This window comes from Pyrgilauda ruficollis, unplaced genomic scaffold, assembly GCF_017590135.1.
Source record: "Pyrgilauda ruficollis isolate IOZ18807 unplaced genomic scaffold, ASM1759013v1 scaffold4, whole genome shotgun sequence".
Classification (NCBI taxonomy): Eukaryota; Metazoa; Chordata; class Aves; order Passeriformes; family Passeridae; genus Pyrgilauda; species Pyrgilauda ruficollis.
This window is the reverse complement of record NW_024525489.1, coordinates 10,302,160-10,326,278: the sequence shown is the minus strand read 5'-3', so window position 1 is coordinate 10,326,278 and position 24,119 is coordinate 10,302,160.

Here is a 24,119-nt window from a genome sequence, read left to right as displayed (position 1 = left end):
CAGTTTTTTAGCATCTCTAAAGCCTCAGGATCTGAAATCATAAAAGGGACAAAGGGGCTCAAAAAATGAAAATTACTCTCTTGGATGAATTTTTAGAACATTCTTAGAGTGGTGTTTGAGACAAGATGCCTTGTCAGAGATCTAAAACAAGTGAAGCAAACATGTTTACAGGTGGGATTATTATTCTGTGAACTGCTGTGAGCACCAACCTGCAATCTTTGAGGCATGAAGAGGCATGAAAGCTACTTTTCTGGGGGGGCTTTATGGCTTTGACTGACACTGTTGAAAGGTTTACCTTAACCCATTTAATCATCCATTATTCTTAAAACCACTATTATGACGGTAGATTCTTAAGTGTGGACAAGGCATGCAGGAACAGCTGGTGTGCATCTCAGAATGCTTATAACCTAAGTGTGAACATGCTGTTTTGAACAATCTCAATAATAAGCCACTGTCTTTTTAGAAAGGGAATATCCCTTTTATTTGGTGTGCTGCTGATTTCTGCCTGGGCTACTTAATTTATTATCACAATAACAGTAGGAAGATTAAGACTAAAGCAAAATCAACAGTTTTCCAGAGGCTTTGAAGCTGGAGTCAAGATTTCCCCTGCTGCTACTCCAGAACACAAACAAAATTTTGTCACTAGTATTTGATGTATTGGGACAGTGAAGGCTTCACAACTTTCCTTGCAAACCCATCAAGTTCTCAAATGCACAGCCAAGGTTCACCAACACGAACTGCAAATGAATACATCTCATGCCAAAGTTTCAGAACCTCTGTAACTGGGTCTTTTGGAAGTTGATGAGTTGTTCCATTAAGTCCAACCCCATCTGCTCCCTCTTCACTTCCTTTACACCTTCTCTACTTTTTTTTTTAAAATTTTTTTTTTTTTAATCCAAAGCACCATGAAGATATCGATATTTTTTGAAGGCAGTCTTCTCTGGATTCATCTCACCTCTGAATAGTTTATTAGATTGTCTGATAAAAATACAGACACTTATAGTACCATTCTACACGCATTAGTGACACACAAATGGTAAAAAGATAATGAATCTAGAGACTCTTCACTGAGTTTGATGACATCCTTTCTCATCGGTTTCAACCTTTCTAGTTGTGTTTCCTTTCCTTGCCCTTAAAAAATAGAAAGTACTTGGAAGTCTGTGTGTTTTCCAGTTTAAATCCCAGTCATTCTTTGGTTTTGTCTCCTTTCAGCCAACAGAACAGGACCATTTTATGGTTTCTTATGCTGAAAACAAACAATTTCAAACTAGCTTTGAAAATCCATTCTAATTTTGTTTACCAAAATATGCACAAAGTGCACAAAGGCTGTGCTCAGGCGTACAAGCTGCACTCTGAAGATATGCTCAGGCTCAGAAGTGAGCTCTAAAAAGCAGCACTGTGAAAAATGCAAATGTGCAGGTAAAAATATTAGCTAAATGCCCTAATAAAACAGATCCAGTGTCTCGGAGGTTGCCTTATTTGTTAGCTGAAGGACTGTACAATCCATGAGTTTTGACAACAGAGCTAAGACTCAGAACACCAATAATGATCAAAACATGTGAAAGGATAAGGGTTCCTTTGAAGCTACTTTTTTATTGATTTTAAGCTAGACTGGCAGAAAACAGAATGAACAACTGATGGCATGCATCAGTGACTTCTCTGAACTATGGTGTCTTCTTTACTGCAGCATATGGCTTGTGTAGCCATTTTTGTTTGGTTAGTTATACTTACCCACATATTACTTTACCCAGTGCTGGTGTTAATAGTATATTTTTAATAATAGGTCAGGACATAAATAAAATTGACAACCTAACATCCAGTATATTTTATGGCAATTGAACATGAAGAAAAATGACAGCCTGCTTGATTCAAGCCTTTAATCTATTCCCTTTGCTTCTTTTCAGGAATCTCTTCTGCTTTTTTTATCTCTTTTGCTTGTTTCAGGAAAGTTTTAAAACACTTATCTTTGAAAAAAAGATGAGATTCCAAGAGGAAGGAAACAGACAAATGACCTATTATACAAACTCACTGAAAAACACTCAGTCTGCATCTACTTCATATTGAAATGCAAACAGAATTCAAGATAAGGCTATTCCAACTGATAAAATCTTTGCACCACAAGAGTGCAGTTTGAATCTTGAGTTAACTGACAGTTTTCAGTCCGCCAGCTCATTTTCTTGCTGTCCATCCTGATCTTTGGCCACTGCAGTAGCCTTTCACCATTTTCACTTTCCTAACATCTGAGGAACTACTTCTCAGAGCTCACTGAAATAGATGAGTCTGATGTCCCTAATAACTTGGATGAGTTGCTTTTATCTAAGTTTCAGACCTTTATAAGTTTGATATTTCTGCAGGAAAATAGTTCTGTAAAGAAACGAAGGAGAGGTATAAAGGCAAAGCAGGGTGGGCTTTAGTCTCATTGACTGAATTCATAGTGAGTGCATTAAGATCAAGATAAATGAAACTTAGCCCTCCCCATCTGATAACTAAGACAATTGTGGCATTAAGGGTAAGCACAAATCTTAAATCCTGACTATTTTGGCACAAAATATCTAGGAATCAATCAAATAACAAAGTAGCTGGAGATTGAGAAGTACTTCAGCCATGACTCCAAACTTTCTGTTTAGAGTAAGATTTAACTTAATGAAGTATTCGATACATCAACTTTGGATGATTTAATTTCCTGCTACAATTTTCTTCTTTCTGAGTGGAAGAGAAACTTTCTTTGGCTATTTGAGCAGAATTTGGTTGTGAAACCTATTCTTTTCCATTCACAATATTCTGGAGTACTGTGTATGCAAAAATTCTGTGGTAAGGCCACCATCAAAATAGTGATCTTCTGAACTTTGGGAAGATAGTTCATAGGGCTTTGATAAGATCAATTTTCTTCTATCAAACAGCTGTACTAGGTTTAGGGTTTTTTCTAACTAGAGAGAAGAACCTCCATCACTCAGCCTCAAACACTCTCTTTTTACTAGATTCAAGCACAAGCTTTTCTGAACTCAGAGTAAATTAGTTCCAAAAGTATTAGGGTCCCATATGCTCTTTTCCATAATGCATTTCCCTAGAACTTTTGGCAGCTCAGGCTTCGCATGTTTTTGGCGTGGTCTTTTTGTTGGTGCTGCATCAACGGCACCAATTTGATGCATCATTTGTGTGCTAACCATGCTATGATGTGCTTTAATCTGACAACATGTTAACAAACTAATGCCATTAACTCCTCAGTAGTTTCCAGAATTAAAGCAGCAGCTGCACTCTGGATGACTAAATATACTTCACCTCTTGTAACAGCTAGATGTGAATTACAGACATGTAGTATTTGGGCTGTAACTTGACTTTTGAGACAGCACCTACATTCAAATGAGAGTTTTATGCAATCTCTGACCTCAAGGATGGTGTTGCTTCTTTTTTTTACATTGCACCTAATAAACTGAGTGCAATATCTCAAATTTGCTATTGATTTCCAAAACGAAGCAGCCAGCCAAATCAGATGAGAGCAATTTGCCAGCTGCTGTTGAGCATTAAATATTAGTACCAAAATGTCATGTTTCTTTGCATGCTTCTCTGAAAGAAGCTGTCAATATTTTCAACAGGAGGCTGGTTCTAGGTTCACTTCAGTGGCCAGGGTTTCCTTGGGGCACTTGGCAACTGTGGATTAGCAATTAAGTTGCACCCCCCCAGAACACATGCCCAGAGATTTCCAGCCATTCCTTTCTAGCTTGTGAGAAAGTTCATTGGTTTGTTAGCCAGTGTTCAAACAGCTGAAGGAGAATACTCTAGGTAGAAATGAAACAGAGGAGGGAAACTCAGTGCCATATAAAAATCGAGACATTTATTTTTCCTGACATGAATCAGTGATTTAAACTGTACTCTAGGCACACATTATTGAATTATGATGCCAGAGGTGTGACAACAGCTTTGTAATTGTTTATCAATCACTTTAAAAATGCAGCTCAGGGTCTGATGAAGGTTTTTGGAAGGTTTGTTCTTAACTTATTGCTTTTCTCAGGTTGGATTGAGAGAATGCTGTAATACATGGACACATTTTCCCCTGCCTACCACCTTTTTTCAATCTGAATTTTGTCTTACAAGGTTAAGTAATCTGAGCACACTGCCTCTATAAAGATCCTCTCTTGTATACATGCTTAATTGCCACATATCTTGCTGTTCCTCAATAACTGAATTTATACCCACAAAAACAATTGGCTTCCACCCAGCTGTCCACTATATGAGGGTGTGTTTTCTTTTTCTTTGGGGAACTCTGAGATAGCAAGGGGAAGTGACCACAGGAAAGAGCACATGACTGAGGGACAATGAATGAATTTTGGCCCTCCTCTTAAGCCTGCATAGTGCTATAGAAAACATAGGAATGTTAAAATATTTTTTTTAAATATCCTTTTTTTTTTCTTATATCTCTTCCTATGCACAGCTTATTCCAGCCTTTACTCTTTCTTAAAAAAACTCTTGCAGCTTGAACACAAGAGCAGGCACCTCTCAAAGGAGCTCTTAAAAAGATATCTGGGCCAAATTAACCTGACTAGGAGGAAAACAACAGCACAATAAACAGGCCATCTGTTTCCAAGGTTGTGTTCCTTGTCAACTACTGGCATTAAAGGTTGCTAATTGTGTAGTGGAGGAAAGAGGGATAATGTTTGTTGTCCCAGAAAAACCAAGTTTCTCAAGCTACTTCAGTATCAGTAAGATTTTCAGAAATATATATTTTCCACTGGAACTAGAAATTATGCATAGAGGTATAAATATTGCAGCTGTAGATACCAAAATATAGTTTCAAAATATGACCATTTGTTCTGTTGGAAAGTTAGTAAACTGTTTTCCAATATGAAATGCATCATCAAGTGGATCAATATTTCATGTAACGGCAATAATATGAAAGTTCATCTATTTTCCATGCACTACCGAGACCTAAGGACATCTGACAAATAGAATCACAGAATCATAGAATGGTTGGGTTGGAAGGCGCCTTTAGAAGTCATATAGTCCAAAGTCTCTGCAATGAGCAGGGACATCTTCAACTAGATCAGGCTGCTCAGACACCTGTACTGCCTGGCCTTGAATATTTCCAGGGATGAGGTATCTACCACGTCTCACAGGACAACCTGTTCAGTGTTTTCACCTTCATCATAGAAAATGTCTTCCTTACATTTAGTCTGAATCTACCCTCTTTTAGTTTTAGACCATTATATCTCGTCCTATCACAACAGCCTCTACTGGAAAGTCTGTTCCCATCTTTCCTAGAAGACCCCTTTAAGTATTGATAGGCAGCAAATAGAGGGGCACCAGCAAGGGTCTCAAGGGAAATAGAAGAATAAGCTCGAATTTTGCAATCTCTTGGGCAGTGAGGCAGCGTAGAGAATTTCTCTGTCTATCTTTTACTGCTGTTTCGTTTCCTGTGCCTCAGAGCAAGTCTCATGGATGCCAGGACTGAGTTGTGCATGAAGATCAAACAGATGCCATATGTTTACAAGTTACATAAACTTGTACATTTATCTAGCCACATAGGGATTATAATTTCTCCTTGTCTCCTTCAAAATGCACGTATAGTGCTACTATGAGGAAGCCATTTGGATGGCAATCTCAGTCATATGTGATTGTGGACAGGATCCAACAAGCTTGAGGAACTAAAGACATGTTTCTGCTGCCCAGTTCAAGGTCTGACCACCTGGTTCTGTTTGCCATCTGGCTGAATATCCATTATGGCAGATCCCAGATATCTGTTATTGAGTTGTCTTACTGTTGGGCTAAAATCAGCAAGAGGCTTTGAAGCAACTGGTTAAGCCTATATCTGTATACAGGGGCTCTAGAGATGGGAAGGTTGTCAGTGTTTTGATGGTGTTGTCTCATTTGTGTGTCTTGAGGGTCTCTGCTCCCAAAAGTCAAATTGGTTCATAGCCTGAGCAAATTTCTGGGCTCCTTTGCTTTTTGATATACAAATTTATTCCAACGCCAGAAAGGGATTTTTCCATCTGTGGCTGGAAAAGGACTATGTACCTCTTTCTCTGGCTTATTTTCCTGATCCAATTACCTTATCCTGTATTAGAAAGCATACATGAATCATAAAAATCCAAGTGGGCTGGAAAAAACTAGGTGTCTCCTGCAGCTATATCACTGGGTGCAGTTGTATCTGCTGAGCACTCCATGCACAGCATTGTCTAAACACACAAGTTAATTTAAAGACATTAATCTTCATCATGGCACTATAGAACTATGGTGGTGTCAGGGACTGCAGGGCCAGGCTCTTCTACATGTCAAGCTTTCTATGAAACCTATAATCAGGCTGGTAAAAATTAGGCAGCTCTGTGTTTTCCCTTAACATTCTTCTGTCCTGCAAATCCTGTCTCTGTTAGAGAGTCCCTAGGTCATCTCATAAACAACGGGAGTAGTTTTATCTCCTCCTGCTCACTACATGTATTACTACTTTCAAGAAGGGTTTTTGGAGGCCCTCTAGAAGAAGAGAGAGAACCACACTTGTATTTCTGATTTACTTCTGGTTCACCTCTGCATTTTCATTTCATTGAAATAACAGTGAGGAGGAATGTTTTGCCAAGAATTTAAAAAAATTATTTTAAGATTAGAAGAGGTTTGTCAGTTGCTTAAGCTAATATGTGCACTCAGTTTGAATTCTGTAGAATAACATTTTTCTCATTAAGGGTAGCATTTTAATTAATTAAATTTATATCCAGCACTGCCTTGGACTTTACTGATGATAATTTTCTTAGAAGAGTCAGACCTTCAAGCTATAGGAAGAACACATTGTAGTTAATTAAGCACATTTGTAACACTGTTATTAATAAAAAATTATAGTATTACCCTTGAAGCCTCTTGCTTAATATTTATATATTAACATTTCAGCTACTAATGAATTGACCTTCCAAATAAATATAGCCCAAGACAATACATTAATATGTTGTATGTTAGTATCCAGTGCATTGACTCCTTTCTTTTAACTTATCTACATCTTTAGAAATATATTGTTAGGAAAAAATGGGAAAAAATATTATCTTGAAATATTTGGTCCAAAGTAAAGAATGGTTCCAAAGTAACTTCTTTTTAACATTTTAACTTCACCTTCAGAGGCTGTTCTGCAGCCAAGTGAACCCAAAGAGATCTCTTCGTGCTCACAATGAACTACATCTGCTGGCATGATAGCTCTTGGTCATGCAGCCTTGTGAAATAAAAGGCAAGGAACTTCTCTGAAATGGAAAACCTTTTGTGTTAGGAAAATAGATTAACTAGTCTATTAGGCAAGAATTAAAACAACTGAAAATAAATTATTCTTTTCCAAACTTTTCTTCCAAAACATGCATAGAGGCTTAGAAAATCATCTGAAGACATCACAAAATTTTCATTTTAGAAAGATTAAATCTGAGATCCCAAGACATCTGAATTTTTTATTGAACACTGCAATATTTAAGCACCCATTGTAGAGGGGAGAGGAAGCATACCACAAAAAGGTGAGGACTCTCTGACTTGCTGCGTTTTAAAGTTAAAATATTGGATTTTCTTGAGTGTTAAAATGGAATCTGTCTCTCTTTTTGTGTGTATTTTCTACTCTTGAATCTAATTTTTTCTTTCTACACCCAGAACATTTTTATCTTGTGTTTTTTCAACTTAAGCATTAAACAATTCCTAAGAAGGCATCTTCTTAAACATCTTTATCAGTAAACGGGATGTTATCATCGAAAGGAGTCCTAAGTTCACTAACTGTATTCATTTCCCAAGTGATTAAAATGACATTTCTGTTTGTTACATACAACACCATTTCTTAGTGGGTGCTGCAACGGCATGTATTTTCAGTACAGCACTCTGATCTATTTCTCCTGCTTGTCCAGCTCTTTTGCTGAGATCACTACTGTCATATGACAATTAATGAGGATGTTTTAAACACAAATTCAAGCAGCCTTATCGAAATGGCCAATACTATATCAAACTTACTTGGTCAGAATAGCTGCTCCTGCAGATTGCAGGGAAGATGAGCATCACAGTTCAAGAACTGGGCTCTCTTGTGAAGCTCCATAAAATCTTAATGAGGTTTGTTATACATACCTATCAATTTTAAAACAGTCTGCTTCTCTTTCTCTTTAATATCACTTTCTTTATGTGCCCTTTGTTTTTACATGGTTTATTCAGTGTATTTGTCCATGTCCCCTCTACTTAAATCTATTTCTTTGTAATTTATTGTCTGGATTTCATTTATTTTATTTGTTTAGGGTTCAGTTCATTCAGTTTGTATTCACCATTTGTCACTGCTTGAGTCCTTGCTTTGAAAGACCGCACCTGATTTGCATAAATGGTTGCAGGCTTTGTCTTGTCCTCCTTCCTCTTCCTTTCCCCAGCTTGATCCTATTGCTGAGCAGAAGTATGCAAGGATATATTGCAACTAGTTCATCATAATTTCTGTATCTGCTTGATAAGAACATAGAATGAAAGTGAATTTTTACCATCAGATTCTGTATTTTTAAACACAGAAGATGAAAATTCTCTTACCTCGCTGTTCTAGATGGAGGTAATAAGTTCAGAAGTGACTATAGCCCATTTTTTTCCTTCTATCAATTCCTGTCTGTTAATATTCTGAGCATTTTCAGCTAACAAAGGTTAGCTGAATATATGTAAAAATTTAGAGCATCTGTTTTATAAAATCCAGGCCCATACAGAACTCCAAGTATACTTAAATGTGAATTTTTCTGTGAAAGCAAGAGTAACTGATTTGAGGCATCAGGGACATGATTCAAGAGAAGGGAAGGAGAAAAGTATAAAAGGGGCTTTCACTGTTGGATCATTGAGATGCTATCTCATATTCCAGGTTACCTTTTAAGGAAAGCTTCAAATATATTCAGATTCTCTGGTATTGTTCTTTTGGGATCTTAAAGTTTATCCCTCTGCTTTCAGCATATGTACCTTCTTCATTCAAGACAAAAGAACTTGAGGTATAAAGAAGTATTTGAATTTTCAAAGAGATTTTCTGCAAGTTTCAGAAATTATGTCAGCCATATTTTCTTCTCAAGTCTTTTGTGCACAGGTTTTTGAGTCATTAAAGCTTTTTCTTCCTTCTTCCTAACTTCAAAAGTAGCCTACAAGCTTTTTAAGAACAAATGTATTCTCCTCCTGAGGTCCTGCCACTGTTGCTCTGAAGGGTCACCCAGTGCTGTGCTGTGTAGTTTGATCCAAGTACAGAAGAAGATCAGCCACCCTCAGAGGATCAGGCTCAGGTCAGGCTGCAGTCCATGGGGAATACCCATTCAAATTTTGATTTCAAAAGGTCTGAGCTACAAGTGCATTACTGCCTGTTTGTGTACTTTCCTTAGACACAACACTCACACCCCAGCAAAATGAAAAATCCCACAGGCATGTTTATTAAATCTTATTTCAGGTGTCTCTACAAAAAGACATTAAGAGAAATCACAGTATCTGTTCTGGTGCCCAGGTGTCAGCTCTTTCTATTTCATCACTATTTTCTTCCAGCACTGCCACCTCTGCTGCTGTGGATGAGTTTGGTACCTGAAAGTTCTTGCCCACACAGAGCAGGCATTATTGATTTCAGAGGTAAGCAGAGGAAGAAACAAAATTCAAGCACAGCTGTGGGTGATATCTGTGTCCCTCCTAACCACACTTTCTTTATAGGAAAGAATTGATATTTGGTTCCCTGATATTAAATTCTCTCTTGCCACCAAATATCAGTGATGCTCATAATACATTTTTATACTTTAGAGATCTTTCAGTTCAGTCTTGTTTACTACAAGGTTTTACTGTAAACCTTTTCCTCTATTTCGTCTATCCCTAGTCCTAGTTTATGTGAACAACATATGACCAGCTATGAGTCACTGACATTTAACTTTTCTTCTTAAGACTGCCGCCTCCTTGCGGAAACAAGCAATCTAAGCAAACAACTGAAAAATCGATCTTTCCCTCAAGATTCTGGTGTAGAGGAATTTTGTCATTTAGAAAAACTGAAGATTTGCCTGTGAGGACTCAGACTGGGAGCTCATGAATTTAAAATGCAAACAAACTTCATGATTTTGAAGCCTTTTTCTTGGAAATTATCCTGGATTCTGGTTCCTAATGCTGAGTATTTGATGTTTAACAGTAAGCTATAGGAAAGGTTATACAAAAATTTATTTACTCCTACCTCAAGATTGAATCTTGAGAGGAAATGGAAAAATCAGGCATCTCAAAGGTACATGATCCTCAGTTTTCTGAGTACTATTTCATTCAGACTCAGCCATCTACTACCCTAGGTCCTTATTCTTAAACTACAGACATCTCGTGAACCTTGAGGCATCTGCTTACATCTCTCCTTGGCAACACACCTAACAGAGAAGAAAGCATCCCTTTTCATAAAAAAGTCTCATTACCCTGCTGAATGAGCACTTCAGCATGTTCAGTTCTTGTACTACCCAGGAGGAACACAGAATAAGTGGTGGGGCAGGCTCCTGGCAAACTCCAATTCATTTTGTCACAAATATAATTTCATTCTTTAAAAATTCTTGTTGAAAGATGAACTTCATAATATATAACAAATTAATATGAATAAAAGTACATTAAAAATCCTGTTTGGAGAACACTATTGACCATCCTATATCTCTTTGCAGTTCAACCATTTGACTTATGCCAGTTTGCAGTTCAGGAGGATATGTATCACTTTCATGTGTCTGATCATTAGAGTCATGTTACAGGGATCTCATTTTATGATTGGCAGACTGTAATTTATTTCAGATATAAATGCTTGCAGAAAGTGAATTGTAATATTGTTTTTTTTACAAGCCTTCAGATATGCAGGCTAATATGTATATTTTGCATTAATATTAATTTCAGAGAAATTCAATCATAGAAGAGCTTATGGGAAATTATCACAGAAGTGCATAGATATGAACATACAGGCACTGCCTTGAAGATTATGGATTGCTAAAAACCTTCTCATTTACAGCCTAAAATCCTTAAGAACCTCAGCTTTTGTGAGAATGATTTTCTAGCAAAAGGCTTTCTTTATTAGAACAGATAATAGATTTAGGTTTTCTATTCTTATCTTTAGTTCCTGACTAGTCTCCTAAGCTTCATAAGTTATATTATCTTTCTCTGTCTGACCCAACAGTTTTATGCAGAATGGCATAGCTTCAGCTAGAGATACTGAGAGGTCATGGCTTTCCTTACCTCCTTTTCTCATCCTCACCCACCTAACTTCAGAAATGAATGATTAAGAAGGACCTAACTTCATAAATATTAGCTAGGGAGCAGCTATGTTTAGGCATCCAGGAACACCTAACATAGCAACCAAGGTTGCTGGTCTGCTCATTCATTTTCATGCTACCATTAATGCAAACCTTAATATTGTTGATATGAGATGAGAAGGCTTCAGTGGGGGAAGGAGAAAGCTTACTTCAAACTCTCAGGATGGCATACAGGCGACTTCCCTGTATGGTGAATGTTTTTGATTTCTAGTTTAAAATTAAATACTGGGTGTGTTTAGGCCTTGGGTCTACAAGAATGTTCACAGCTCTCAAACACAAGTCAGGGGAAGCATTGCCTTTCAGCTGTTAAAGGTTTCAGGTGTTAAAATCTCTCTGGGATGCAACTTAAATGACTTCTTCCCTAATAGTTTTTCTCAGCTGAGTTCTGCCTTTCTTCATCTGACTTATCAACTTCCTTGAATTAAATTTCAAGCATCTTCATTTCTCTATGTGTTATTTAGGCATTTTTGCTCTGATATGGTCCTGAAAGGCAAGCCATCTACAAATGTATGGGGTAAATAGTGCCTCATGGAGAGTCCCCTGTGGAAATCTGGACCCTCAAGGTGCTTTTGTTATGATCCCTTCCCTGTGATCAGATTTCTATGGGAAGTCTTCCAGTGTTGTCAGATTCTGCAGTCCCAAGAGAAACAGCAGAATGGAAAGGTTCATTGGAAAATCTGGGAGGTAATGTTCCATCACCTCCATATTTCCCAATTGTTTTACAGTAAAGGATAAAGCATTACAGTGCGTTGTGCTATTACATTGTCATGTTTTCACTGGTGCTATCACTGCACGGTCCATAAATTCTTGCAATGAAAAAAGACTACTGAACTCTCTCTACAGACAGTGTTAAATTCGATGTGTTGCCTTCCATTCCATCTCAATTATCAACAGCTTAATGGCTGCAACCAATTCTGCATCTTCATTTGCACTGCCTAACTAATAGCTTGATTTACATCAGTAGCACCAGCACAGAATTTTAGTTAATTGGCACTTCAGTAGCAAAATTACATTTCATTGTCCTAGCAAAACAAACATGTGTTTATGAGTTTTTAACTAAAACTGTAAGAGCTCAAAATTATATTTACTTTATCAAGCAACAAAATTGTTTCCTATTACAATTCACCTTCCATAATGTTACACAAAACACTACTGTATTTTTTGGGGGAGAGAATATCTTGAAGTTAGTAGTGACAGGAAAGGTGTAGACACTGCATAGAAACTTGCCCTGTAAATCTGTTCATTAGATAATTCTGCTGTACAGTAGATGTGGAAGCTTCTCCCTGTGAGTGGAATTAATTCCTTAGAAGCTGTGCTATTTTATCACAAACACTTAGATGCATTGTGAAATTCGCTTCTTTTTATGCTCTGCTTAAGTCCTGCTGACACCCAGAGGGACCTAGAAATAGCTTCTTAGCAGTAAGATAGTGTTTGTTTTATTGCTACAGTGTTGCCTAAGGGCTTATGCTATGATGGAGCCTTGTTTTTACTGTCACTTGTATTGTTAATTCCAGGCATCCTAGAATGATGAGTTATGCCCTTGGAAATCATAAGATAGTCTTAAAAATAATGAATTTAAAAACCGTAATAGTAACATGCCTCAGGGATCCTTTTTTTTTTTTTTATTTAATTAGAGTGGATGAGAGTCCAATGTTATTCTCCCATTAAAAAAAGCAAACCTTACATTATCAAGATACAAGTGTGATTTATTCCTCTGGTTTTGGGAGATGTGTGTTTTGAAGAAAATATCAAACTAAGTGGGGCCTTTTTACTAGTAGGAGATGCATAAGCATATCCTTATCCATAGCCTGGTGAGTGGAAGATTGAGAATGCAGTATCTAAGGTGTGGTTGAAGCATGCAGGCAGTCAGGGTGAGGAGCTGGGACAGTGGAGCATGTGGGCCAAACCTTTGGTTTGTGATGATGAGGAAGTTCCAGAGACAGAGCAGTCTGTGTGCACTGAGGCCAAGCCTGCTCTATGTACAGCTCCAGCATGTCAGATGCAGCACTCCCTCTGTGCAACATCTACCTCTGATGCCTCCAGAAACCAGTCTTGGAAGTGTGTCATAAAGTTCAGTCCCAGCCTCAGCCTCGGGCAGTGGAGCTGTTCAGTCAGTGGGCTTCCCTTCTATTTCTGTGATTACAAAGAAAAGAAAAGACACATGCAAGGAACAGAGTATAGTCCATATAAGAGAAAGATGCAAATGTAAAACCCTCTAAGAAACAGTGGATGTGTTTTATAAAGAATTGTGAGAAGTTGAAAGAGTTAATGAAGAGGAAAAGTAGATGTAAAGATGGAGAAGTAGGAGAAATGAATATGCAGCAAATAAAGAGAAAAAAATATAGAAAAATATATTAGAAACCCTGATTAGAATTCAGTACAGGCTTAAATGTTCTGCAAGGGGCAGTTGCATATACTGTATAAAACATCCTCAAGGCATAGTTCAGCATTAAGTGGTCGAAATAATGACCATTATTTCAGTTTTCTATGTCAGCATTCAGAACCGAAAAAACACTCCTGCTTAGAGCTACAGAGTACTTTAATGAACTTGCAAAAGACAAAGTCAAGAATCTCATTTTAACTTTGAGGAGAGGCAGTTTAATATCCTTCACTTTTCAGGAATGATAGAATTTCTCTGAAGTGATGACAATTTTTCAAGTTGGTGACAACTTCAATGAAAGTCAAAGAAAGCAGATAAAATTTTTCATAAGAGAACAACTAATACCCCAATGCTCATGAAAGATTTTGGTGCCAAAACAAAATAACACATTGAATTCTCTCTGAATCTCAAGGGAACACTTAATCAGCCTTCCACAAGTACTACTGAAAGATGCATAGTAAAAATCCAGTACAACTATTTAAAACATGCATGTCACTGCTAGGTCAAGAAATAATGATCATGAAATTTTGATTCAAAGATTTTTCAGCTCACAATAATATTTGTCTAATTGGTTTTCTTCTGCATTTATGTTGTTGGGGTGCGTTCTTAATCAGTTATAGTGAAATAGATTTAAGTTATGTATGTTCCCCTCCTCCCCTTTATGTTAAAAGTGGTTCTGCCCAGGTTGCCTCCTTCCCTGAACCCCTGTCTATGGTTCTGCCCGGTTTGTCTCCTCCCCTGAACTCCTGTCTGTATGCTTATCACCTCCCCTGTTGTCCCAGCAACGAATGTATCCCTTGTACTGTCCCTCCCTGGCGCCCTGCCTGTCACTCGTTGCCTTTCCTCGAGAACTTTCTCTCCAGAGGGTCGAGTGATTGGTTCAGGGGCCAGGGCTCCTCCCCAGGATACCCCAGGTTGGTTAAACCAAGCTGTCAATTCCCCCTTGCCCATTACGCCCTGGTCCTCTATTGGTTGGAGGCCAGGCCCCTCCTTTGTACCCACCTCTCTTTAAAAGGTGACTGCAGCCTTGTGAATTTTGTGTCTGCCTTCTGGTCGTCCTTGGTCCTCCAATTCCCTATCCCTCAATAAACCCAGTTCCTCCAGGAGTCAGAGTCTGCCTTTTATCTCTTCTGCCAGAGCTAGCCAAGGCCTTCTAAGGCACACCATCTCTGTCACAGCAGATCAGAGAGTGTGCGCTTTCAGCACTGCAGCCCAGGTGCCATCGGGCTCGGCTGGGCCGCCCTGAAGAGGGACACACGCGGCTGCATTATGTCTTTTTTTGCTTACAGTGAAAAAAAAGTTAAAATTGAAAGGAAATGCCTCAAATTTTCCATCTTGCAAATGAACATAATGTGAATGAGTGTTGCACTTGTAGACTGGGAGAGCAACAACTTTGAGCGATTCATAGTACATCCAGGATTGCATCCATTTATCCACCACTGTGGGCCTTGGTTTGGTGTTGGGAAGGTCCATGTTAGGCCATTCTTTCACCAACACACTGTGCTTCACCAGCAAGAACATGAATGTAGTGTCAGGGTTTTTTAATCTGCCTGCATGGTGTGGGCTCAGTGAAGATGTTTTCCCACATTTTAAGATGGTACCCAATGCTAATACTATTTCCACTAAAAGATTTTCATATGCTTCTATGCTGAGGTATCCCTTTCTTTCTCAGGAACTTCCTCTCATGTACTAGCAGGCTAATAGGTGCATTAGAACTTTTTATCAGTTCCTTTCTGTCATACAAAATCATGAAGCATTTACTTTCTGGGTGCATTCATTAGCAGTCCACATTTTTCTGAAGCACTGAAACGGCCCATGTTGATATCTCATGCTGCTATTTACTGCTGACAAGGCTCCAGATCCCATGATGAAGTATTTTCTCTAGCTGAACTGCTGTGAGGCTTTGCTGTGTTCTCAGGACTATGGTAGTCACTGTCTTTCCAGCTCACCTTCAAGAATGAAATTTTATTCAGAAACAAAGGAGTAAAAATGTAAATGAAATCTGGAGACAGCTTTTAAATGATGAGGCTGCTTTCCCAAGAATAAATTATGCAGTAATTCAATAAAGACAAACATGGGGGGAAAATCCCAAACAATAGTACTGACATTAAAATGAAAAAGAGGACACTGAAGCTCCAGAGAGAAATACATAAATTCACTGGTGTCTGCTTTATGGCTTCTATGAGTGCAAATCAGTAATATCTGTGTCAGTATTGCTGGAGTCAGTCTGTGGACCTGGAGTGAGAGTAGAAATTTTCTCTATGACATATCAAATTAGTTATATTTAAGCGCTTATGCAGATGTTAAATTTATTTCCTCCCAGTTACCCATGGGTAGGAATCCATGGGAGTCTCAAAGGGTTGATTAGAAAGCCAGTAACTACATTAACTAAATATATCCACAGGTATGTCTCAGAAAAATGCTGTAGTTTCAGTTTTCTGTGACTTGTCTGAATAAGGGTGTAACAATTAAACTCTATAGGAGAATAGAAGTAGAGAATTGAAGCTGTGTATCTCTCCCTTAGTTCTAGTTTTTATTTATTTATTTATGTATTTATTTAAGGAATTAATTGTTCTGATCCTCAGTTGAATACAACAAGAGTTCTCTTAAATCTTAGTGGGCAAACAGAGGGAATTTTGATGCAATTTTTCTCAACACATAACTTCATTCTATTTTTGAAACTCCATATATCTACTCAGTTTTCTCTGAAATTTCTATTTAGAAAAATATTAAGTCAGAGAAACTAACACTTCACAGAGATGCTGTCACCACCAGCAAGCAGCCATCTGGCTGTACTGAAATCACTGCAATTAATGATGGAGATGTGATTAATTCATTCCTCTTGTCCATCCTGATTCATGGATGGCCTTCAGTGCTTGTATCACTAGAAATGTTTGGATGGATAGATAGATACAATTTAAAGTGCTTTGCACACTGCTTTGCCTAAGAATTGGAGCTCAGAGCAAGATAGAAAAATTGTCTGCAAATAGTTCATTAGAGAGTAAACCAACTTTCACTTGGCTGGGAACAATTTATTTTTTTTTTCTGTTTTCTTTTCCATAAACATTTTCATGTGTAAGGTTTTGCTCAGGCACCTGCACAAAAGGAAACTCAGACGTGTACAAAGAAATGTGTAGCATGACAAGGCTTAGCCACTTGAAAGAGGCTGATCCTGCTGTCTTGAGTTTGCAGTGGGAGGTGAGAAAGGGTTTTATCCCTTATTCTTCACAAATAAGATGGAAGTGGGGTAGAAATTTTTACAGTGGGATTTTTGCTCTTCCCCAAGAATAAAGAATTCTGAAGAACTTCTGTTTCCAGTCAGCCTCTGTCACAAAACAGACTGAGCCCTTCTGCTGTGGGCCTGCTGAGGGGTGAAGAACAGCAGGGACCAATCACCACCACAACAGTGCACTGTTGACAATATTGCACCAGCAGGGAATCTGGGACTCTGGGACTCCCATCCACGAGGTGATTGTGCAGCTGAAGAGCCAGGGAGTGGTCAGCAAGGCTCACAGTTTTCTGCCCCAAATCATTAAAGCTCCAAAGTCGGAAAAGTATCATTCCATTCACAAAATCTGCTGACATCCCCTTTTCTGTGTTTGATCTACTTCAGAATGAAGGTAAAAAGGCACTACCAGTTTCAGCTAGGAACATTCCAATTCTCTGCCTGTGTGTTGAATATTTGTTGTGCCAGGTCCTCTCTTTTAATTGTGCTGCTTTGGATCTCCCAAATTAACTCTGCTATGACTGAGGCCTTTCCAGTAGGACAGAAGGAATAGGAATACTGCAAGTTAATCAATTGAATCCAGATTCAGGTCAGTAGTTACTGATGAAGAGACTTTTATTAAACAAATTCATACACTATTAGCACAAGTTATATTCATTCACTGGAATATTGTTTCTAGGAATATATAATTCCCATTATTTTCTATTAATAAAATATACTTTCAACAGAAAATTAAGATGTTCAGGTGCTATGAACACCTTCCTTTTAAAGTAAGAGAGATAAAGTAAGATTTGAAATTCACATCAGAAAAAAATATGAACTCTATGTATTGAGTTAATATGCTAAAATGTGCAAAAAAATTTCTAAATGTGCACTTTTAGGCTACAGATGTGTGAGCTCTACTTGCAACTGCCTCCAGTGACAGACCAGCTGTATGACATCTCTCAGTTTTGGAGGCTTTATATTGGTGCTCTTTTGAGTGAAAGACCAACCCTGAGAAACAGAAGTAACCTAACCTCAATTGCTGTGCATGTTTTACAGATTTTATACATGCTGCTTTGCTTCAGCATTCCATATGTGGCATGCAGCTGGACAACAGATAGCTGCTCCAAGAGCTGAAGTTTTCACCTTTAGATTTCATGCATGTCCTGAAAAATCATGAGGTTCTGCACAAAAAGTCCATGCCTGTAGCTTGATCCCATTGCAATCTCTACTCTGGCTATGCAGCCAGAAGGACAGAGGAAGGACAGGCTCCCTCAGCCTATAGCTTAAAACTTTATTGTGTGTGATCCCAAAGTGAGAAAGAGATCACAGCTTTGTGCTGTAAAAATATAAAGTGTGAAGTGAGACCTTATAGGTACAACTGTGGTAGATAGTGAATCTAACTGGGATTGCCTTGGACTCTGTCCCTGCTTCATTTCACAGAGCTGTTGAAGTGGGAGAATGGCAACCACTGGCACTTGCTCTGGTAGCTGTGACAGGTGCCAAGAGCTGGATTTGAAGAGAGTATTCTCTACAGATCTGAGAGGAATAGATAGTAACAGGAGTTGTTATTTTGTGTGAGGTTTCAAGTTTTCAGTTCTACAGCGAAGAGTGAATGCTATATATAAAATCAGGATACAATTTTTTTTCAGCTGAAACATATTATACATTGTAGGTTTACATTAGAAAGTAATGACGACATTATAAATGAGCTTGTTTTAAAGCATTACCTTGGGCTGAAATTGAATGGAAGGATGAATACAAAAGAGCACTTAGCAGTTGTTAAGTGAAAGTGAAGTTTCCCTTTGTCTGTCGTCACTTGCCTGCTAGAAAAGCTTGGTTCTGAGTTTCTGAAACTTTGGAACTCTGTTTTCAGAAAAAACTTCTGTCATTTGGCAAGAAGCACTTCAATTTCTGCTTGCTATTAAGTTCACCTTGTAATCAAATTTTGGATATTTCATACAATTCATAGACTTTAATATATGCTTAATTATGCAAATTACATCTTCAAATCCATACTTTTAAATTTCTAGCTATAATTTTTCTTCTGTTATTACAATCTCATCCATTAATTTACAAAACCATCAATATTTTATTTGGAACTGTCTATCTAACACCAGCATTTTTTTTTCTATTTACTGATTTTGTTCTGTCTTGCCTGATTGTGCCTTTGGGATCTTCCAGGATGTGAAACAGTTCCCAGCTGTCATTCTCTATTTAATTTCTTTCTTTCTTTAGATTTAGATTGTTGAGTTACAGGTTTTCACTCTATGAAACAAAACCTTCAAAAAGTCAATGCATTCCTGTCTGGTATTTAATTCTGTGTGCATGTAATGAATAAAATGCAACACCTTCCTAAATAAAGGTAATCTTTGTTGCCCTTTTCCTGGCCTCCTTTTGTATCTTGTAGCTTGTTTAAGAATGAAAGAGAAAGAGAGACAAAACCTATGCCATCAGGAATTGCAAACACATGATATTAGGAAGTGCAGATGAATGGTATTTGCAAGCCAGGATTGATTATTTGCTGGGTTTTGCAGTTGTTTTTTTTTTTTTTTTTTTTTTTTTTTTTGTTTATTGTTTTTTTCTTTTTTTTTTTTTTTTCCCTGAGTATGTAATAAAATCCTTTATAATCAATTAAATAATTGACCATTTATTATAGGAAATGCTACCACTAAAATACACATTGTTGCTTACCATGTCTATTTTATTTGTCCAAGTAAAAGAAAGAGCATTGCCTCTTTTGTGCAGTCTTCTACTTTTTCAAACTATTGTACTTCAAGTTTTTTGAACAACTACAAAGAAACTTATTGAGGATATTGACCAGCTCTCATGAGAAAAAAACTTCTAATGCCATCATAGTTTGTATCAGTGTCTTTTGGAGGTAAAAGATTGTGATTTTCAGGATAATCCATCAATGTTAGTTTTATTAAAGCTGTCATGAGAATTGTTTTAGAAGTAGGATCTTTACATTTAGAGAAAAAAAAAAGGACCATTGATCAAAACCAGAATAATTATATTGGTTTTGATTGCGTAAATTTTATTAACGACAGGTTCCCTTTGTAAATGAATGCCCACAAATACATAAATAGATGCAGCAATAACCAAGGTAATTAATTTTCCCTAATATTAATCAGCAGTCTGACACAAACCCTGTTCCAACAGGGACTGTTTTACAAAGATCAGTTTCTATCCTGAATCTTAAACACACCTCTTCTACTGTCAGTGGTCCATTAAGGGAAATGTGCTTCATAGACTGGGAAAATGAAAAATTCTTGGAGATAAATAGATTTAGTTGGAAAATATGGTCTATGCCAGTCCTGTAGGAGCACATTAGCAGTCAATAAAGTTCTTACCTGTTGTACTCTTGACAAATTTTCAAGTGGATGCATTAGAACATAAGTTTGTGATGTATAAAACCTGCACATAAACATTAATCAAAGAAACTTATTCTTGTCTCAGAGAAATCCACGCTGAGTAGTCCACCCCTGGAATATGTCACTTTTTTGCCTTTTTCTTTCTTGTACTTAATCTAAATGTGCATATATGGACATAAATAGGTATGAAGGCTGGAGCAGGCTCATGAACACAGAGTTTAGAGACGGTAGATGAAATTATAAAGTTTGTATCAATAACATTACCGGGTCTTCTCTCTACAACAGCTTCTATAAGAGACACCGACAAGGACTTTTTCTAAATTCCTTCTTATTTCACTTATTGTCTAAATTTTGTAATGTACTAACAGTGCCTAAAACTGAATACTTGTCAGCTGAAGATCACAGAACATTTGATGTAGATTGCAAAATCCCTTTAGCTTCCATTTAATCCCTTCTATAAAACAGAATATAAATTTGTATCACATACTAATTCTTCATACTAGCTGAGATAAAGGAGAATATAATGTATTCAATTCAGATGTCAAGTCTATTAGACCAAACCTGCAAAGGATATTTTGTGAGTGAGTTAGAAGATAAAATGTATGGAGAGACCATGATGTTCTAGCAACTCACTGTAGCACAAACCTTGGCTTCCTATCATGTCTGGAAAAGAAAACCTCCAACAAATGTGACACCTACCAGCACTAAAAGGTCTGTATATTTCCTGGCTTAGAGCCCTGACTGGTATAATAATCCATGGCACCTGAACATTCCTGATGGCTGCACTGTGATCAGGAAGCTAATTAGCTAGGAAAGGGAAATATTAACTCATCAATTACTGATTGCTATCCCATTATGTAAGGAAGCAATCATGCGATGGAAATGTACAAGCCTGGAGGATTGAAAAGGCCCAAAGCAATTTTGTGATCATAAATTGGTCCAAACATAGGACAAAAAGAACAAACAAGAGGTCAAGTCCTAGCACGGAGGGGCATACTGCACTCATGAATAACCAACATGTTTGAAGTAAGTGCCAGCTAGTGAGAGAGGAACCACTGTGTTAGTAAATCAGTGACCCCCGTGTAATGGGGAAAGCTGCAACAAAAGTGAGTGGGTAAATTGGAGACTCTAAGGTCAACAGCAGCAGCTTTCTCTCCCCAGTGTTCAATAATAGCAAACAGAGAAAGTGTTTCTGGGAAGTTCTCTGACTGGCATAAATTAAAAATGAAATATTTATTTTTGCATGTGTTTTTGGGGTTTTTTTGTAACTTTTATTTTTCACTTATGTGGGCCATAGGTGGAGAAAAGCCTGGCAAATACATTCTTCCTTTTGGAGGTACTTTGTGTTACATCAGCTGAAAATTTAGCCTACTGATGTCAGTGGAAATGTGACTTATGTTGGAGTTCTGCTCTGCGGTACTGACTCTGGTATGGATTTATGCCCTGTGAGAAGAGTATCTGGAATTAGTACTTTATTTCAGATAGACATTCTCTTTCTGTTGCATATTATTTATACATATTTTAGAAGTGAATGAATTGCATCTATAGAAATTTTGGTACTTTTAAATCTTAGAAGAATATGTAATGATACAACTTTCCATAGGCCGACAACTGTAGATTTTTCTCTCTCAATGATATTCAACACAGCCTGCTGAAAACATTCTGCAAGTCTTACCTAAAGCTTTAATCTATCAAAAACACATATTGAAATCAACAGATATGATGAACTAAATACTTTAAGAGTTGGAAAAATCTTTACCATGCTTAGAGTTGCAAAACAGTTTGTATTTACCTTCAGATTGAAACACTGCCCTGGATTTGACCAAAGTGATCTGCATTCTTACTTTCTATGACGTTGTAAATTGCCATTAATATTTACTCTAATTCAGTTTTTGCTGGTTTTGCTGATGGTAGCACTTCCTTATTGGAACACACAATAATAATACTCATATGGAAAACCTCATTTAGTGAGAATAAGATGTATTGATAGATTATGAAGAATACTTGCAATTTAACAAAAGCATGCAAGACATATTCTTCATGATTAAACAATATTACTTTATGTGAAGTTGCATATAAAAACTGGGAGAAAACTATGTTCTTTCCAGAGTATGTAACAGATTTCAGAATAGCATTGTATGTTACCATAGAAACCAAGTACTTCAATTTATGCAACTGCTAAACAAAACTGGTTGGTTGAATGAGAACCCCCAAAATATCAGAGTTGATCGAAGATCTATTCCAAAACAAGTTGTTTGCTATGGGGAGAGGCCATGTAATCTGTCACAAACCTTAAATCAAGAGCACAGTACATGAAGTCCCACCTGTGCTCTCCTGTAGGCTGAGCTCCAGGCCCACTCTGCATGAAGGGCCACGAAAAGGCATTCTGCCTTAGGGTGAGAGCTCTTGCCTGATAAATCCCCTCTGCTAAGCATAAAATCATAATGGACTGGATGAGATTTAAGGTGTTTAGACCTTACAATGGCATTTTGTGCTACATAAATACCTTGAAAAGCACTAAGACCACTTTTGATATCTTTCCATTGTGAAAATTAACCATTTATAGCTACTTCTTCTTACCCATCTTTCATTCATTCTCCTGAGAAGGACTTTTCTTATGCCCCGTGGTAATGTATCTGCCAACAAACAGTTGGATAAACTGTTCTGGAAAGCAGACCAGCTGGAACTCAATGGTGCAGTGAGAGACTGCCACATGCTTTTGGGTTTTTCAGAAAGCTGAGAAATCTGCATCAGTAACCTATAGAAAATCAGAAGCAAAAAAACCCCAGTGCTTCAGCAATAACATCACACACAGCAGAAGGAAAATAGAGATGTGAAAGTCCAGTAACACTAAAGAGGGATTCAGCATGAGATGGTAAAACAACACGAAGGAGTTTCAGGCAGGGATTTCATGGAAAAAAATATTGTCAGCATTAATAAAATGAGGAAAAATGCACTTGATTTTTTTATAATACTTTCCTTGCATTTTAGAGAAAGTAATTTCTGTATTGTGACCTGTCTACAGTTAGCAGGACTTGAAAATGGACTTGACAAGATGGTTTGGATGTGTTAGATGCCGTCAGTAAAGTGATTAATACAACCCATTCACAACTGCAACTTTTCTTGAATGTTCTTGGGACGACGATAGGGAATGAAATGCAAGAACAATCTATTTCTGGGAGGTCTTCCATCTCTTAGTCCACTCAGTCCTTCTTGCATTTTATGGCCATGCAGACATTAATGTGCTGCAGAAAAGATAGCTGGCCTGTTGACTTTGGAAAAATTCACTCTCCTTTGCAAACTGCTGTTGGCTCAGACAGACCTCTGAAAGGGAATCCAGGAGCTGGCTGCAGCCTGAATTAACTGTCACATAAGGCTACAGATGGCTTGTGGGCTGAAACACAGAGCACTGTTTCATTGTTAAGTGCTTAATTGATTTGCAGGGTAATTTTAGAATGATAGTTTGAACCAGTCACTTGAATAATATTTTCACTTTTCCTTTAGCAAGGCAAAATTTGTCAGCATTTAGATTTTTTTCTTTTAAAGGTCACTGGTGAGTGGTTGACCTGTAAGTGGAAAAAAATGCGTATCTTCAGGTCACTAGCTTTCAGATGAGGCCATCTGCTTCAAATTGTTGGGAAAAAAAGGGCAGAGTCTCTTGCTGGAAATTAATAAATTGATTGAGACATGCTCAGGAAAGTTTATTTTGCTACAGGGAAAAAAAATATTTATAATCTCATCTGGAGATCACCTTCTACCTCAAGCCAGGAAGACCCCAGAAACAGGCTGGATAAAGTTGCTGGAGAATAGATTTAATGGGAAATCCTTCATTGGATGGACTGGATGACCTAAATAGTCTTCTGTATCTCTAATTTTGAAGTATCTATGATTTTCTCATTAAAATCTCATTCTAG